Below are 19548 nucleotides of genomic sequence, written 5' to 3'. Positions count from 1 at the left end.
CTAAGGTTATAATCGATCGGCTCTAGCCGATAGTTCATCAACAGTCAAGAAATAAAAAGCTGGATACATGCCGTCCTTTTTTTTTAATTTATGTAGAATTTTGAATGATAGGGTAACCGGCGGTAATGTGGGCCCTGGATGTAACATTGGCTCATCACGCAAATAAATCAATATTTCAGTAATAATACGTCGATTTGTAGGGAGATATAAACCACTGCTTCTTCAGAAAAGTGTATCAAACACATATCTGCTTCATAACTCTAGATTTAAACACTTCTTAAACTATTAAAAGCAATTATCTTGCGTGAAAAATCACTTTGACTCGGTTTTTTAGCAGCCATGTTTCGTTGACTTATGCAGGCTGGCTGTGCTAGAGTTTTTCTTTTGCCCAATAAAAGTGTTTTCTGAATGAACATACCTGCTTTCGCACATCAGATGAATGGATAACAACCACACTATGTCAGCTATCATTTTTATTTCACAATTTCCATTAGTATAGCGACATAATTAACCAAAACTTTTTTGGACAATACTGGGGGCACCCGTAGCCAAATGGTGGCATACACTTTCAATTTGTAGCACTACGTTAGTATAGGTGAAACTCTAAAGCAGACCCCACACGACGGAAAAAGTTTGACAAACTCTTGATTATTGAAGAAAAAGATTGATGGTGTGAGTGCGAACCCAAAATATTGAAATAAATATTGAGGGAAATCAGAAAAGTTTGATATTCTTTTCAATATTTCCACTCATCTCCCCCCACAGTTTGCCCATAAGAGTCGATGACGGTTGAGTGTGTGCGTGTTTTGTGCGTTATACCGCTATTTGATTCGTATTAGTTCAAGAAAAAAATAAGTTTTTCTTCAGCTACGGCTGGCATGGCTAATCAGTGAAAATATTGAAGAAAAGTTTGATGAAAAGTTTGACGAAAAAAGTATTGTCAATATATGCCTCGTGTGGGGTCTGCTTGAGAGTATCGCGAGAGCGAGAGCAACACAACTGCCATGGTTTCAACTAGCAGTAAATCTCAAAATTATGCGACAGCTAATAATTAACGTTTGCAATTTGTTTGAAGGCATAACATGAGGCCTAAAACTTGTAGCCTTTTTGCAATTGCAGTTTTTAATACAGTTTTCATTTTTATAAACTTCTTCACTTGCAAATATGGTAAATATTTGGGAAATAAATGATTCATATAATAGTATTTTCGTTAGCATGTCCTTGGTAAGCGTGCTATTGGGGGAATCTAAAACGCGCTCTCACAATCAGTGTGGTAGTATTTTACATGCAACCAATTAGAATTCACGCTCAATAAGATGATTTGATTTTCTCTATTTCTCGCTTAACTTTTCAAAAGGACCTAAGTAACATTTTTTTCATGAATTAATTTGAGTAGTGCAATCAACAGACCAATATGAAAGCTTTTGATTGCACTACTCAAATTAATTCATGAAAAAAATGTTACTTAGGTCCTTTTGAAAAGTTAAGCGAGATTTGTTTGCATGCTGCCTTTATTCAACGCAAGCAAAATGACTGGTACTATAAACAGCAACCCATCTTTATCTCTCGTATGTTCGAAATCAAACATCACTCGTCCCAAGTGGGCTGAAAAATTATCCACCTGATAGGGACAAGGATGCCGACATTTTGTCCATTTCTCTCGAGACTTTCGCTGGTTTAAATGAGATATTGCGGACATTCATCGTCGTGTTTTGCCATTTGGCGTCAAAACCAAATGTAAGCAAGCCGGCTGGTGGAATAATTCTGGTTGGAAATGCAATAGGGTGAATCACTACTTGGGCCTATGGACCCGGTTCCCGGCTCACTGCACGGAAAACTAATGATTTATACTGTTTGAAAGCCGTAGGTTCATGATTGATAATTTTTAAAAACTCTCCCATTTATTTTTCACAACACTCAATATTTTTCAACTACTTGTTTAACTCCTAATTGATCCAATTATAGAAAACAAAAATGTAGATATCAAACTTTCGCTCTCCGATGCCACGCCACTGAGCCGGAGTGATTCTTTCCACTTTTACAAAACGGTATCATCAAATAAACACCTACCTGAAAATTGTCACAGTGCTCGATACAACCATTGCTTGAAGCTGTCAATCACTACACCATAATTCTAAACACACGCGCAATTCTTCCTAATTTTTCGTTTCACTAGAACTTATTTAAACACATTAGAATACATTTTAAAATGTATCCTCAAATCGAACAAAAATCACCTCGGCCCAAGAACTTCTTGCCGCACCGTGCTGCCAAAACGCCAGGAGTATGAAAATGATCCTTCAGGAAAACTGTCTAATACGTTGACGCTATCATGTTATTTATAATTCTTTCGATTTCAAAAGGTGAAAAAAATATTGTTTTAAGTATTTGGAAGAAATTTGGATGAGTAAATATATCTTCTCAACCAAATAAAAATGATTATGAATAATACCATCTGGCATCTTGTTGTCGTGGAACGTGCATATTTTTGTTTATGTCGCATTTTCTACCGTTCCGAGAGAGAAAGAGAGTCATAAGTTGAGAGATTGAGCGAAATTTTGCTTAGGCCGGGAACTGGTTTGGAAGTGTTCCGGATATTAAATCGCTATGACTGAAATGAGTGCTGCACCTCGTTAATTAAAATCAAATAAAAGCTTTTTTGAACGATATTTAGCACGGATAGCTATTTTTTAATCAGAAGTGAACCTCAATGCAGTATTATACAGCCCACAAAATTCAGGAAAAGTTGCTTCCTGTCATAAATATCAATTAAATAATTCAGTCGTATGCAAGTTAGGCCGGATATGGGGTAAGAAACCCTATATGACGATTTATAACGATAAATGTGCTCAACCGTAGCATAATGGGCCAAGGTTTGAGCCGTTACCCATATTTGTATTGTATTTTGATTTGATTTGGATTGGATTTGGATTGTATTTGAGTTGAATTTGCATTGGATTTGGATTATATTTGGATTGGAGTTGAAATAAATTTGAATTGGATTTGGATTGGATTGGAATTGGATTGGATTTTAATTGGATTTGGATTGGATTTGTATTGGATTTGGATTGGATTTGGATTGGATTTGGATTGGATTTAGATTGGATTTGGATTGGATTTGGATTGGATTTGGATTGGATTTGGATTGGACTTGGATTGGATTTGGATTGGATTTAAATTGGATTTGGATTGGTTTGGATTGGTTTAGATTGGATTTGGTTTGGTTTGGATTGGTTTGGATTGGACTTGGATTGGTTTGGATTGGTTTAAATTGGTTTGGATTGGTTTAAATTGGTTTAAATTGGTTTGCGTTGGTTTGGATTATGTTTGGATTGGGTTGAAATAAATTTGAATTTGATTTGGATTGGTTTGGATTGGATTGGTTTGGATTGGTTTGGATTGGTTTGTGTTGGTTTGAATTGGTTTGGATTGGATTTGGTTTGGATTGGTTTAGATTGGTTTGGATTGGTTTGGATTGGTTTAGGTTGGTTTGGATTGGTTTGGATTGGACTTGGATTGGATTTGGATTGGTTTGGATTGGTTTAAATTGGTTTGGATTGGTTTAAATTGGTTTGCATTGGTTTGGATTGGTTTGGATTGGTTTGGATTGGTTTGGATGTGGATTGGATTGGTTTTGTTGGTTTGGATTGGTTTGTATTGGTTTGGATTGGTTTGGATTGGTTTGGATTGGTTTGGATTGGTTTGGATTGGTTTGGATTGGATTTGGATTGGATTTGGATTGGATTTGGATTGGATTTGGATTGGATTTAGATTGGATTTGGATTGGATTTGGATTTGATTTGGATTGGATTTGGATTCGATTTGGATTGGACTTGGAATATTTTTTTTTTTTTTTTTTTAAGACTTTATTATCGTGATTTTTTATGTGTACAATAAGTTCATCACGTAGGACTTGGAATAGATTTGGATTGGATTCGGATTGGATTTGGATTGTGTTTGGATTTTGATTTGGATTGGTTTGGTTGGTTTGGATTGGTTTGGATTGGTTTGGTTTTTGTTTGGATTGGTTTGGATTGGTTTGGATTGGTTTGGATTGGTTTGGTTGGTTTGGATTGGTTTGGATTGGTTTGGATTGGTTTGGTTGGTTTGGATTCAGATTGGTTTGGTTGGTTTGGATTGGTTTGGATTGGTTTGGATTGGTTGGGATTGGTTTGGATTGGTTTGGATTGGTTTGGATTGGTTTGGTTGGTTTGGATTGGTTTGATTGGTTTGGTTTGGTTTGGATTGGTTTGGTTTGGATTGGTTTGGATTGGTTTGGATTGGTTTGGATTGGTTTGGTTTGGTTTGGATTGGTTTGGATTGGTTTGGTTGGTTTGGATTGGTTTGGATTGGTTTGGATTGGTTTGGATTGGTTTGGATTGGTTTGGATTGGTTTGGTTGGTTTGGATTGGTTTGGATTGGTTTGGATTGGTTTGGATTGGTTTGGATTGGTTTGGATTGGTTTGGATTGGTTTGGTTTGGATTGGTTTGGATTGGATTGGGATTGGTTTGGATTGGTTTGGTTGGTTTGGATTGGATTGGATTGGTTTGGATTGGTTTGGTTGGTTTGGATTGGTTTGGATTGGTTTGGATTGGTTTGGATTGGTTTGGTTGGTTTGGTTGGTTTGGATTGGTTTGGATTGGTTTGGTTGGTTTGGATTGGTTTGGATTGGTTTGGTTGGTTTGGTTGGTTTGGTTGGTTTGGATTGGTTGGTTTGGATTGGTTTGGATTGGTTTGGATTGGTTTGGATTGGTTTGGATTGGTTTGGATTGGTTTGGATTGGTTTAAGTTGGTTTAAGTTGGTTTGCGTTGGTTTGGATTGGTTTGGATTATGTTTGGATTGGGTTGGAATAAATTTGGTTTGGTTTGGATTGGTTTGGATTGGTTTGGATTGGATTGGTTTGGTTGGTTTGGATTGGTTTGTGTTGGTTTGGTTGGTTTGGATTGGTTTGGATTGGTTTGGATTGGTTTGGATTGGTTTAGATTGGTTTGGATTGGTTTGGATTGGTTTAAGTTGGTTTGGATTGGTTTGGATTGGACTTGGATTGGATTTGGATTGGTTTGGATTGGTTTAAATTGGTTTGGATTGGTTTAAATTGGATTTGCGTTGGTTGGATTGGTTTGGATTGGTTTGGATTGGTTTGGATGTGGATTGGATTGGTTTTATTGGTTTGGATTGGTTTGTATTGGTTTGAATTGGTTTGGATTGGTTTGGATTGGTTTGGATTGGTTTGGATTGGTTTGGATTGGTTTGGATTGGTTTGGATTGGTTTGGATTGGTTTGGTTGGTTTGGATTGGTTTAGATTGGTTCGGATTGGTTTGGATTTGATTTGGATATGATTTCAGTTGTGTTTGGATTGGTTTGGATTTTTTTTAAGTCTTTTATTATCGTGATTTTTATGTTTACAATAAGTTCATCACGTAGGATTTGGATTGGTTTAGATTGGTTTGGATTGGTTTGGATTGGTTTGGATTGGTTTGGATTGGTTTGGATTGGTTTGGATTGGTTTGGATTGGTTTGGTTGGTTTGGATTGGTTTGGATTGGTTTGGATTGGTTTGGATTGGTTTGGATTGGTTTGGATTGGTTTGGTTGGTTTGGTTCAGTTGGTTTGGATTGGTTTGGATTGGTTTGGATTGGTTTGGATTGGTTTGGATTGGTTGGATTGGTTTGGATTGGTTTGGTTGGTTTGGATTGGTTTGGTTGGTTTGGATTGGTTTGGTTGGTTTGGATTGGTTTGGTTGGTTTGGATTGGTTTGGATTGGTTTGGTTTGGTTTGGTTGGTTTGGTTTGGTTGGTTTGGATTGGTTTGGATTGGTTTGGATTGGTTTAGTTGGTTTGGATTGGTTTGGTTGGTTTGGATTGGTTTGGATTGGTTTGGATTGGTTTGGATTGGTTTGGATTGGTTTGGATTGGTTTGGATTGGTTTGGATTGGTTTGGTTGGTTTGGATTGGTTTGGATTGGTTTGGTTGGTTTGGATTGGTTTGGTTTGGATTGGTTTGGTTGGATTGGGATTGGTTTGGTTGGTTTGGTTGGTTTGGTTGGTTTGGATTGGTTTGGTTGGTTTGGATTGGTTTGGATTGGTTTGGTTGGTTTGGATTGGTTTGGTTGGTTTGGATTGGTTTGGATTGGTTTGGTTGGTTTGGATTGGTTTGGATTGGTTTGGTTGGTTTGGATTGGTTTGGTTGGTTTGGATTGGTTTGGTTGGTTTGGATTGGTTTGGATTGGTTTGGTTGGTTTGGATTGGTTTGGTTGGTTTGGATTGGTTTGGTTGGTTTGGATTGGTTTGGTTGGTTTGGATTGGTTTGGTTGGTTTGGATTGGTTTGGATTGGTTTGGTTGGTTTGGTTGGTTTGGATTGGTTTGGATTGGTTTGGATTGGTTTGGATTGGTTTGGATTGGTTTGGATTGGTTTGGATTGGTTTGGATTGGATTTGGATTGGTTTGGTTGGTTTGGATTGGTTTGGATTGGACTTGGATTGGTTTGGATTGGTTTGGATTGGTTTGGATTGGTTTGGATTGGTTTGGATTGGATTTGGATTGGTTGGTGGATTGGTTTGGATTGGTTTGGATTGTGTTTGGATTGGTTTGGATTGGTTTGGATTGGGTTTGGATTGGTTTGAATTGGTTTGGATTGGTTTGGATTGGTTTGGATTGGTTTGGATTGGTTTGGATTGGTTTGGATTGGTTTGGATGTGGATTGGATTGGTTTTTGTTGGTTTGGATTGGTTTGTATTGGTTTGGATTGGTTTGGATTGGTTTGGATTGGTTTGGATTGGTTTGGTTGGTTTGGATTGGATTTGGTTTGGATTTGGATTGGTTTGGATTGGATTCGGATTGGTTTGGTTTGATTTCGATTGTATTTGGATTGGATTTGGTTTTTTTTTTTTTTAATCTTTATTGTCGTGATTTTTTGTGTTTGGGTACAATAAGTTCATCACGTGGGATTTGGATTGGTTTAGATTGGTTTGGATTGGTTTGGATTGGTTTGGATTGGTTTGGATTGGTTTGGATTGGTTTGGATTGGTTTGGATTGGTTTGGATTGGTTTGGATTGGTTTGGATTGGTTTGGATTGGTTTGGATTGGTTTGGATTGGTTTGGATTGGTTTGGATTGGTTTGGTTGGTTTGGATTGGTTTGGATTGGTTTGGATTGGTTTGGATTGGTTTGGATTGGTTTGGATTGGTTTGGATTGGTTTGGATTGGTTTGGATTGGTTTGGTTTGGTTTAGGTTGGTTTGGATTGGATTGGATTTGGATTGGTTTGGTTGGTTTGATTGGTTTGGATTGGTTTGGATTGGTTTGGATTGGTTTGGATTGGTTTGGATTGGTTTGGTTGGGATGGATTGGTTTGGATTGGTTTGGATTGGTTTGGATTGGTTTGGTTGGTTTGGATTGGTTTGGATTGGTTTGGATTGGTTGGGTTGGTTTGGATTGGTTTGGTTGGTTTGGATTGGTTTGGATTGGTTTGGATTGGTTTGGTTGGTTTGGATTGGTTTGGATTGGTTTGGATTGGTTTGGATGGGTTTGGATTGGTTTGGTTGGTTTGGATTGGTTTGGATTGGTTTGGATTGGTTTGGTTGGTTTGGATTGGTTTGGTTGGTTTGGGTTTGGTTTGGATTGGTTTGGTTGGTTTGGTTGGTTTGGATTGGTTTGGATTGGTTTGGATTGGTTTGGATTGGTTTGGTTGGTTTGGATTGGTTTGGATTGGTTTGGATTGGTTTGGATTGGTTTGGTTGGTTTGGATTGGTTTGGTTCGATTTGGATTGGTTTGGATTGGTTTGGTTTGGTTTGGATTGGTTTGGATTGGTTTGGTTGGTTTGGATTGGTTTGGATTGGTTTGGATTGGTTTGGATTGGTTTGGATTGGTTTGGATTGGTTTGGATTGGTTTGGATTGGTTTGGATTGGGTTTAGATTGGTTTGGATTGGTTTGGATTGGTTTGGATTGGTTTGGATTGGATTTGGATTGGTTTGGATTGGTTTGGTTGTGTTTGGATTGGTTTGGATTGGTTGGGTTTGGATTGGTTTGGTTGGTTTGGTTGGTTTGGATTGGTTTGGATTGGATTGGGATTGGTTTGGATTGGTTTGGATTGGTTTGGATTGGTTTGGTTGGTTTGGATTGGTTTGGATTGGTTTGGATTGGTTTGGATTGGTTTGGATTGGTTTGGATTGGTTTGGATTGGTTTGGTTTGGTTTGGATTGGTTTGGATTTGATTTGGATTGGATTTGGATTGGATTTGGATTGGATTTGGATTGGATTTGGATTTGAATTGGATTGGATTTGGATTGGATTTGGATTGGATTTGGATTGGATTTGGATTGGATTTAAATTTGATTTGCATTGGATTTGGATTGGATTTGGATAGGATTTGGATAGGATTTGGCTTTAATTTGGATTGGATTTAGATTGGATTCGGATTGGATTTGGATTGGATTTGGATTGGATTTGGTTTGGATTTGGACTGGATTTGGATTGGATTTGGATTGGATTTTAATTGGATTGGATTTGGATTAGATTTGGATTGGATTTTAATTGGATTGGATTTGGTTTGGATTTGGATTGGATTTACAGGCAGTGAAAGTCAAGGCAGCGGAGGAGATGACTACGTCAGTTCAGCGGACGATGGAAGCCAACCAGCCCCCACCTTGAGGGAAGTTAAAGATGCCATTCAACAGCTAAAGACCAATAAAGCAGCTGGTAAGGATGGTATCGGAGCTGAGCTCATCAAGATGGGCCCGGAAAAGCTGGCCACTTGCCTGCACAAACTGATAGTCAGAATCTGGGAAACCGAACAGCTACCAGAGGAGTGGAATGGATGAGTGATGTGCCCCAGCTACAAGGAAGGCGACAAATTGGAGTGTGAGAACTGTCGAGCGATCACCATCCTTAATGCCGCCTACAAAGTGATATCCCAGATCATCTTCCGTCGTCTGTCACCATTAGTGAACGAGTTCGTGGGAAGTTATCAATCTGGCTTCGTTGACAGCCGCTCGACCACGGACCAGATCTTTACTGTACGGCAAATCCTTCAAAAATGCCGTGAATACCAGGTCCCAACGCACCATCTGTTCGTTGATTTCAAGGCGGCATATGACAGTAAAGATCGCGTAGAGCTATGGAAAATTATGGACGAGAATAGCTACCCTGGGAAGCTTACCAGACTGACCAAAGCAACGGTGGATGGTTTGCAAAACTATGTGAAGATTTCGGGCAAACACTCCAGTTCGTTCGAATCGCGCCGGGGACTAAGAAGGTGATGGACTTTCGTGCCTGTTGTTCAACATTGCGCTAGAAGATGTCATGCGGAGAGCCGGGTGTAACAGCCGGGGTACGATTTTCAACAGATCCAGTCAATTTATTTGTTTCGCGGATGACATGGACATTGTCGGCCGAACATTTACAAAGGTGGCAGAACTGTACACCCGCCTGAAACGTGAAGCAACAAAAGTTGGACTGGTGGTGAATGCGTCAAAGACAAAGTACATGCTTGTGGGCGGAACCGAGCGCGACAGGGCCCGCCTGGGAAGCAGTGTTACGATAGACGGGGATACCTTCGAGGTGGTCGAGGAATTCGTCTACCTCGGATCCTTACTTAACGGCTGACAACAACGTTAGTCGTGAAATACGAAGGCGCATCATCTGTGGAAGTCGGGCCTACTACGGGCTCCAGAAGAAACTGCGGTCGAAAAGATTCGCCACCGCACCAAATGTGTCATGTACAAGACGCTTATAAGACCGGTTGTCCTCTACGGACATGAAACATGGACAATGCTCGAGGAGGACTTGCAAGCACTCAGGTATTCGAGAGACAGGTGCTTAGGACCATCTTTGGCGGTGTGCAAAGAAGACGGTGTGTGGCGGCGAAGAATGAACCATGAGCTCGCCCAACTCTACTCTACCCAGTATCCAGAAGGTAGTTAAAGCCGGAAGGGTACGATGGGAAGGACATGTTGCAAGAATTCCGTACAGCAACCCTGGTGTTCGCCTCCGATCCGGCAGGTACGAGACGGCGTGGAGCGCAGCGAGCGAGGTGGGTAGACCAGGTGCAAAACGACTTGGCGAGCGTGGGGCGTATCCGAGGATGGAGAGATGCGACCTCGAACCTTGCATTGTGGCGTCAAATTGTTGATTCAGTGTTATCTGTTTAGATGCTAACTAAATAAATGAATGAATGGATTGGATTTGGATTGGATTTAAATTGAATTTGGACTGGATTTGGATTGGATTAAGATTGGATTTGGATTGGATTTGGATTGGATTGAATTTGGATTGAATTTGGATTGGATTGGATTGGATTTGGATTGGATTTGGATTGGATTTGGATAGGATTTGGATAGGATTTGGCTTTAATTTGGATTGGATTGGATTTGGATTGGATTTAGATTGGATTCGGATTGGATTTGGATTGGATTTGGATTGGATTTGGTTTGGATTTGGACTGGATTTGGATTGGATTTGGATTTGAATTGGATTGGATTTGGATTGGATTTGGAATGGATTTGGATTGGATTAAGATTGGATTTGGATTGGATTGGTTGGTTTGGATTGGTTTGGATTGGTTTGATTGGTTTGGTTGGTTTGGTTGGTTTGGATGGGATTTGGATTGGATTGGTTTGGATTGGTTTGGTTGGTTTGGTTGGTTTGATTGGTTTGGATTGGTTTGGTTGGTTTGGATTGGTTTGGTTGGATTGGATTGGTTTGGTTGGTTTAAGTTGGTTTGGATTGGTTTGGATTGGTTAAGATTGGTTTGGTTGGGTTGGATTGGATTGGTTTGGATTGGTTTGGTTGGTTTTGATTGGTTTGGATTGGTTTGGATTGGTTTGGATGGGATTTGGATTGGATTGGTTTGGATTCGGATTGGTTTGGATTGGTTTGGATTGGTTTGGATTGGTTTGGTTGGTTTGGACTGGTTTGGATTGGTTTGGTTGGTTTGGTTGGATTGGTTTGGATTGGTTTGGATTGGATTGGGTTTGGATTGGTTTGGATTGGTTTGGTTTGGTTTAAATTGGTTTGGATTGTGTTTGGATTGGATTTGGATTGGTTTGGATTGGTTTGGATTGGTTTGGATATTGTTTGGATTGGTTTGGATTGGTTTGGTTGGTTTGGATATTGTTTGGTTGCATTTGGTTTGGATTTGGATTAGATTTGGATTTGGTTTCAGATTGGATTGGATTTGGATTGGTTTGGATTGGTTTGGATTGGTTTGGATTAGATTTGGTTTGATTTAGGTTAGTTTGGATTGTGTTTGGATTGGTTCAGATTGGTTTGGATTGGTTTGGATGTTATTTGGATTGGTTTGTATTGGTTTGGATTGGGTTTGGATTTGATTTGGATTGGTTTGGATTAGATTTGGTTTGGTTTGGACTGGATTTGGATTGGTTTGGATTGGTTTGGATTGGTTTGGTTGGATTGGATAAAGTTGGAATAGGATTGGTTTGGATTGGTTGGTTTGGATTGGATTTGGATTGGTTTGGTTTGGATTGGTTTGTGTTGGTTTGGATTAGATTTGGATTAGATTTGGATTGGTTTGGATTGGTTTGGATTGGTTTGGTTGGTTTGGATTGGATTGGGATTGGGTTTGGATTTGATTTGGATTAGATTTGGATTGGTTGGATTGGATTCGGATTGGTTTGGATTAGATTTGGATTAGATTTGGATTGGTTTGGATTGGTTTGTGTTGGTTTGGATTGGTTTGGATTAGATTTGGATTGGTTTGGATTGGTTGAATTGGATTCGGATTGGTTTGGATTGGTTTGGATTGGTTTGGATTGGTTTGGATTGGTTTGGATTGGTTTGGTTGGTTTGGATTGGATTGGGATTGGGTTTGGATTAGATTTGGATTAGATTTGGATTGGTTTGGATTGGTTCGGTTGGTTTGGATTGGTTTGGATTGGTTTGGATTGGTTTGGTTGGTTTGGATTGGTTTGGTTGGTTTGGTTGGTTTGGTTTGGTTTGGATTGGATTGGTTTGGATTGGTTTAGATTGGTTCGGATTAGATTTGGATTGGTTTGGATTGGTTTGGATTGGTTTGGTTTGGATTAAGTTGGTTTGGTTGGTTTGATTAGATTTGGATTGGTTTGGATTGGTTTGGATTGGTTTGGATGGGATTTGGATGGATTTGGCTTTAGATTGGATTGGATTGGTTTGGTTGGTTTAGATTGGATTCGGATTGGTTTGGTTGGTTTGGATTGGTTTGGTTTGGTTTGGACTGGTTGGATTGGTTTGGTTTGGATTGGATTGGTTTGGATTGGTTTGGAATGGTTTGGATTGGTTAAGTTGGTTTGGTTGGGTTGGATTGGATTGGTTGGTTTGGTTGGTTTGGATTGGTTTGGTTGGTTTGGATTGGTTTGGATTGGTTTGGATGGGTTTGGATTGGTTGGTTTGGATTGGTTCGGTTGGTTTGGTTGGTTTGGATTGGTTTGGATTGGTTTGGATTGGATTGGATTGGTTTGGATTGGTTTAGAGTTGGTTTGGATTGGTTTGGATTGGATTAAGTTGGTTTGGTTGGGTTGGATTGGTTTGGATTGGTTTGGATTGGTTTGGATTGGTTTGGATTGGTTTGGATTGGTTTGGATGGGTTTGGATTGGATTGGTTTGGTTCGGATTGGTTTGGATTGGTTTGGATTGGTTTGGATTGGTTTGGATTGGTTTGGACTGGTTTGGATTGGATTTGGATTGGTTTGGATTGGATTGGTTTCGATTGGCTTTGAATTGGATTGGTTTGGTTGGTTTGGTTGGTTTGGATTGGTTTAAATTGGTTTGGTTAGTTTGGATTGGTTTAGATTGGTTTGGATTGGTTTGGTTGGTTTGGATGTGGTTTGGATTGGTTGGATTGGTTGGTTTGGATTGGTTTGGTTTGGTTGGTTTGGATTTGGTTTAAGTTGGTTTGGATTGTATTTGGATTTGGATTGGATTGGATTTGGATTGGATTTGGATTGGATTTGGATTTGGATTGGATTTGTATTGGATTTGGATTAGATTTGGATTAGATTTGGATTGAATTTGGATTGGATTTGGATTGGACTTGGATTGGATTTGGATTGGATTGGGATTGGGTTTGGATTAGATTTGGATTAGATTTGGATTGGATTTGGATTGGATTCGGATTGGATTTGGATTAGATTTGGATTAGATTTGGATTGAATTTGGATTGGATTTGTATTGGATTTGGATTAGATTTGGATTGGTTGGATTGGTTTGGATTGGTTTGAATTGGTTCGGATTGGTTTGGATTGGTTGGATTGGTTTGGTTGGTTTGGATTGGTTTGGTTGGTTTGGATTGGATTGGGATTGGGTTTGGATTAGATTTGGATTAGATTTGGTTGGTTTGGATTGGATTCGGATTGGTTTGGATTGGTTTGGATTGGTTTGGATTGGTTTGGATTGGTTTGGATTGGTTTGGTTGGTTTGGATTGGTTTGGTTTGGTTTGGATTGGATTGGTTTGGATTGGTTTAGATTGGTTCGGATTAGATTTGGATTGGTTTGGATTGGTTTAGATTGGTTTGGTTTGGATTAAGTTGGTTTGGTTGGATTTTGATTAGTTTGGATTGGTTTGGATTGGTTTGGATTGGTTTGGATGGGATTTGGATGGGTTTGGCTTTAAGTTGGATTGGATTGGTTTGGATTGGTTTGGATTGGTTCGGATTGGTTTGGATTGGTTTGGATTGGTTTGGTTTGGTTTGGACTGGTTTGGATTGGTTTGGTTTGGTTGGATTGGTTTGGATTGGATTTGGAATGGTTTGGATTGGATTAAGATTGGTTTGGTTGGAATTGGATTGGATTGGATTGGTTTGGATTGGTTTGGATTGGTTTTGATTGGTTTGGATTGGTTTGGTTGGTTTGGATGGGATTTGGATTGGATTGGATTTGGATTGGTTCAGTTGGTTTTGATTGGTTTGGATTGGTTTGGTTGGTTTGGATTGGTTTGGATTGGTTGGATTGGTTTGGATTGGATTTAAGTTGGTTTGGTTGGTTTGGATTGGTTAAGATTGGTTTGGTTGGGTTGGTTGGTTTGGATTGGTTTGGATTGGTTTGGTTGGTTTTGATTGGTTTGGATTGGTTTGGATTGGTTTGGATGGGATTTGGATTGGATTGGTTTGGATTCGGATTGGTTTGGATTGGTTTGGATTGGTTTGGATTGGTTTGGATTGGTTTGGACTGGTTTGGATTGGTTTGGATTGGTTTGATTGGTTGGATTGGTTTGATTGGCTTTGGTTGGATTGGTTTGGATTGGATTTGGATTGGTTTGGTTTGATTTAAATTGGTTTGGATTGTGTTTGGATTGGTTGGATTGGTTTGGATTGGTTTGGATTGGTTTGGATGTTGTTTGGATTGGTTTGGATTGGTTTGGATTGGTTTGGATTGGTTTGGATTGGTTTGGATGTTGTTTGGATTGCGTTTTGGTTTGATTTGGATTGGTTTGGATTGGTTTGGATTGGATTGGATGTTGGGTTGGTTTGGATTGGTTTGGTTGGTTTGGATTAGATTTGGATTTGATTTAAAGTTGGTTTGGATTGTGTTTGGATTGGTTCAGATTGGTTTGGATTGGTTTGGATATTGTTTGGATTGGTTTGTATTGGTTTGGATTGGTTTGGTTTGATTTGGATTGGTTTGGATTAGATTTGGTTTGGTTTGGACTGGTTTGGATTGGTTTGGATTGGTTTGGATTTTGATTTGAATTGGATTGGATAAAGATTGGAATAGGTTGGTTTGGATTGGATTGGTTTGGATTGGTTTGGATTGGTTTGGTTTGGATTGGTTTGTGTTGGTTTGGATTGGTTTGGACCGGTTTGGATTGGTTTGGTTGGATTGGATTGGTTTGGATTGGTTTGGATTGGTTTGGATTGGGTTTGGATTGGTTTGGATTGGTTTGGATTGGTTTGGATTAGATTTGGATTAGATTTGGATTGGTTTGGATTGGTTTGGTTGGATTCGGATTGGTTTGGATTGGTTGGATTGGATTGGGATTGGGTTTGGATTAGATTTGGATTAGATTTGGATTGGTTTGGATTGGATTCGGATTGGTTTGGATTGGTTTGGATTGGTTTGGATTGGTTTGGATTGGTTTGGATTGGTTTGGATTGGATTTGGATTGGATTTGGATTGGATTTGGATTGGATTTGGATTTGGATTTGGATTGGATTGGATTTGGATTGGATTTAGATTGGATTCGGATTAGATTTGGATTGGATTTGGATTGGATTTAGATTGGATTTGGTTTGGATTAAGATTGGATTTGGATTGGATTTGGATTAGATTTGGATTGGATTTGGATTGGATTTGGATTGGATTTGGATTGGATTTGGATTGGATTTGGATAGGATTTGGATTGGATTTGGATTGGTTTTTTATTGGATTCAAATTGGATTTGTCTTGGATTTGGATTGGATTTAGATTGGATTTGGATTGGATTTGGATTGGATTTGGATTGGATTTGGATTGGATTTGGATTTAGATCATTACGAATGATGGGTCGAAAATCAAAAATAATACCATCTTGATTAGGGTTTCTCAGCCTGAACATTCAAGAATCAGTTACACTCAATTGTTGTTTCATTCTAGACGTTTCGGCCAAGAACTTTGCCCTTCGTTGTGGGTCGTGAGGTCTTTCGTCTGTCGTAATAGTTTTTTAAAGCATCAAAGCATCCGCCTGGCATGAAGTTGGTACATCACCCTCCTTTTTTATCGATTTTCAAACCAGTGAATCTGTACTTGCCGTGTGTAGGAGTTTCTTCATCCTCGTTTGAAGTAACTATGGAGTTGAAATCGCAAATTCAATACTCACCTGAAAAGAAAGAAATAGAAAAACGATGTTCAGATGTTGAAATTGGTCACAACAAGTTAATCGAATAAAAGTATAAACTATTTATCCTGTCGAAAACCCTATATCAAGCACACAGGACGAAGAAACGACACCGGTAGTAATATGCAATCAACATGCCAAATTGAATTAAACATTCACTAGCTGTGCACCGGACCGAGCTAAGCTGCTCACACTTTGTGGTAAACTTTGTTGACAATGCCAAACATCCTTCTATTAAATTTCAATTAGATACACAACTATCTGGGTCTTTCCTCTGCGCGCCGACCTCCAGTCCAACGGCATCAGGGAGCGTAAGTCGTCACCACCGCACCGGACAGGCTGCGACAAAACTCCCGCCCAACTGACAGACTGACCCCAAACCACATCACTCAGCTTAATGTGCAAGTTTTCGAGCTCGGATATATCATCACCATATGGGTTGCACCTCACCTACTACGGAACTTTAAGGACGACGAGCGCTTCCCGCCGTATGGTGCGAGCGGTAGAGTCTGGTTGGTGGCTGTGAATCATTTGAAATGTTAATGCAACAGGAGTTCAAGAGCCCGTATCCCTCCTGAATGACGCTGTTAACAATGTATCACTGTCGTCCATTTGGGGTTGGCCCCCTTTCCTTTCCATGGGATTGCGTCTGTCCATGACAATACGTTCGGTTTGTGTTTTACGTAAAGCTGAAGGAGAGACTCAACAACATTGATGTTGACACCCCAACCCCATCGAAATGAATCGACTGAACAGACCGACGGTGAAAAGGTCATATTCACTCTCCAAGATGGATACGGTTGACGATGATACGTGTTGCAACGGCATTCATCAATTGTCGCTGCTTCAGTCAGCGCCATCCAGTTTCATTATTTTGGGGTGAGGGTTCGCTGGAGTTAATGGAAATCGAAAAGGGTTGTTTATCCGGCCAGCTCATATGTGTTGCATACAAATGGGCTGGAACGTATGTTGATGGATGTCAAACTTAATTCTGCTGAATTAAGCATTGGGAAATGGTCCTAGATAACTACCGCAGGTTAGTAATGTATCAAGAATTTGTGTTAAGACTAAGAGAGGTGTAAGTGACATTTTGATCAAATTTGAATTGATTTTAACAATTTGTATGTTATTCATAATGCATGTGGAAATTCACAGAATATTGTTGTACCCATTTGTGCCATGCACTATTCATAAAGCTAAGCGATTGCCGTCACGATTATGTTTCGATTTAGAACATTATTGTGAAACATTAATTGGATTCCACCCTTTTCGAAATAAGTTTTCTGTTTCAATTCTGTTCACTTTGTGTGAGCTGTTCAGCCAAGTTCCACAAGCTATGCGAGTATCTTTCAACACATTACTCTTAATATGTCAAGTTCTCCATCAACTGGCGGCCAGTCAAGTCTGTCAACAAATCTCACTGAGGATGATCGATTCTTCAAATTGTATATCCAAGCATGATAGCAGCATACTTCTTGTGTCACGAACAGCGCCCCATAAACATTGCCGTACAACTTATATGGCCCGATCGAAGAAGCTTCCTGAGCAATACGTATTCCTGGATGAAACCAATTCTATCGCAATCTTGTTCTACCGAAATTTCAGTTGGCAGGACCTACCCGACTGGGACCGGAGGAAACATATCGATCTGTTGCAGCTGGACGTTTGCAATGAGAGGGCAATGCAGGGAAATGACCGCTGCTTTGTTGGCTTAGATGTGCTTCAATATCACGATATCAGTGTTTCCATAACTGTAGACCTTGGTGCAAAAGGTGATGAACAGTGTGATTGCGTATCGTACAAGCAGTTCTTTACAAAACAAGTGGATCTCTGCAAATTGGTTCAGCAAAATTGGTTGATACAGAATGGATTGTGGTTTCTTCCAGTTTTGGGAGGTCTGGTTATATGCATCGTATGTTATTTTACACATAATGCAACGCGCATTGACAATTCATAAATGTGAGACACTGAATAATTATACAGTCGCCTCTCCACATCTCGATATTGAAGGGACCATCGAGATAGGGAGAGATCGAGGAATGGGAGGAAAATTGAAATGGGTGCTAGATCCAAAAAAGCTCGTTACTATGAAAAACGACAACAAAACAAATGTCGTTTCATGTTGTTGATTTGTTTGTTATTGTCCAAAGATGGTCTAGTAGCCCAAAAAAATGAACATATCGACATAAGGAGAGTGAACACATCGAGATAGAGAGATATCGAGATAGGGAGGTTATCGAGATGTAGAAAGCCCAAATGTATGTAGATTGAAGGGACTGAGAAAACCATCGACATAGGGAGAGATATCGAGATATAGAACATCGAGATGTAGAGAGTCTACTGTATTACTAAATTTTATAGATTTGCTGCAAGCATAAGCTCTTTGCTTTACGTGCACCAATATTGATTAACGTTCGATGCCATCACTAGCTTATGAATGCGTAAAATATATGGCCAGTATAATTTTCATCCTGAAATATTCCCTTGATCGGGTCAAGAATTGAGCTCGTATATTTGTTATTACTTTTACCGACTAAGGGCAAATTTCTTTACCTCAGTTTGGGGAAGGGTCGTTTGGCCGAAACCCATTCGGCCGAATGCCACTAGGCCGAAAGTTGTTTGGCCGAATACACCATTTGGCCGAACAGACCATCAGGCCGAAAGTCATTTGGCCGAAAGGGTTATTTGGCCAAAGTGAACATTTTGCGCTCCCGCAGGTACGGATTCGCACTGCTTCCGCCCACATGGGTCTCGATTGCGTACTATTGGTTACTATCAACTCCCCAAAGGCAACATTTTGCACTCCCGCAGGTGCAGATTCGCTATACAAGCACCCATATTGGTCCCAGTTCCGTATTGGAAGTATCTAACTGTTCCCTTAAAATCCCATTTTCACATCGCATGAAAAAATAGTTTATTTTGGGATACTTGGGTCATACAGCCCTCCCGTCCTACTTAGTCACACTTGGTCGACAACTAAGAAGCTTTGCACAAATCCAAAAATTTTCAATCGTCTGTTCAGGCTATATGTATGTGTGTACAAGAAATAGTGTGCCGTACGATCGAACATCTTTACAGTCTTTTCAAGAAGAGAGACTTCTCAATACTCATTCTTCTTTACACACTTCTCACTGTAAAAAATAAGGAGTGCGAAGTGAGTAGTGAGACGTTTCCTCATTTCTCACTTCTCACTGTGAAAAGTGAGTAGTACGAAGTGGGTAGTGAGACGTCTCGCTACTAATATCGCGCTCCTCACTTTTTACAGTGAGAAGTAAGACGTCTCACTTCTTATTCCTATTCGGCCAAATGACCCTTTCGGCCAAATGGCCCTTTCGGTCAAATGACCCTTTCGACCAAATGACCCTTTCGGCCTAGTGACCTATTCGGCCAAACGACCCTTTCTACCTAATGACCCTTTCGGCCAAATGACCCTTTCGGCCTCATAACCCTTTCGGCCAAATGACCCTTTTGGCCAAATTACCCTTTCGGTCAAACGACCCTTCCGGCCAAATGATCATCTCGGCCAAATGACTTTCGGCCAGATGGGTCTCGACCTAATGGTTTGTTCGGCCTAGTGGCATTCGGCCAAATGGCTTTCGGTCGAATGGGTTTCGGCCGAATAGGTTTCATTATTGCTGCTGATCGGGGCAGCAGGGACTTTGTCCAAGGGCTTGACGATCCCTCCCCAGGCCATCTGCGAGTTGTGGCGCCTGCCTAGGATGTGGTGGGGTTTGACAGTGGGC

General features: G+C 40.1%; 1 protein-coding gene across 5 annotated transcripts in view; it reads right to left on the bottom strand.

Moving 5' to 3' along the window:
- The window catches only part of LOC134220370 (uncharacterized), a 1038156-nt gene that overhangs the window by 227334 nt on the left and 791274 nt on the right, over window positions 1-19548 (bottom strand). The window lies entirely within an intron of this gene.

This window comes from Armigeres subalbatus, chromosome 3, assembly GCF_024139115.2.
Source record: "Armigeres subalbatus isolate Guangzhou_Male chromosome 3, GZ_Asu_2, whole genome shotgun sequence".
Lineage (NCBI taxonomy): Eukaryota > Metazoa > Arthropoda > Insecta > Diptera > Culicidae > Armigeres > Armigeres subalbatus.
The sequence above is the reverse complement of the archived record's forward strand: the minus strand, read 5'-3'. Positions and strand labels throughout refer to the sequence as shown.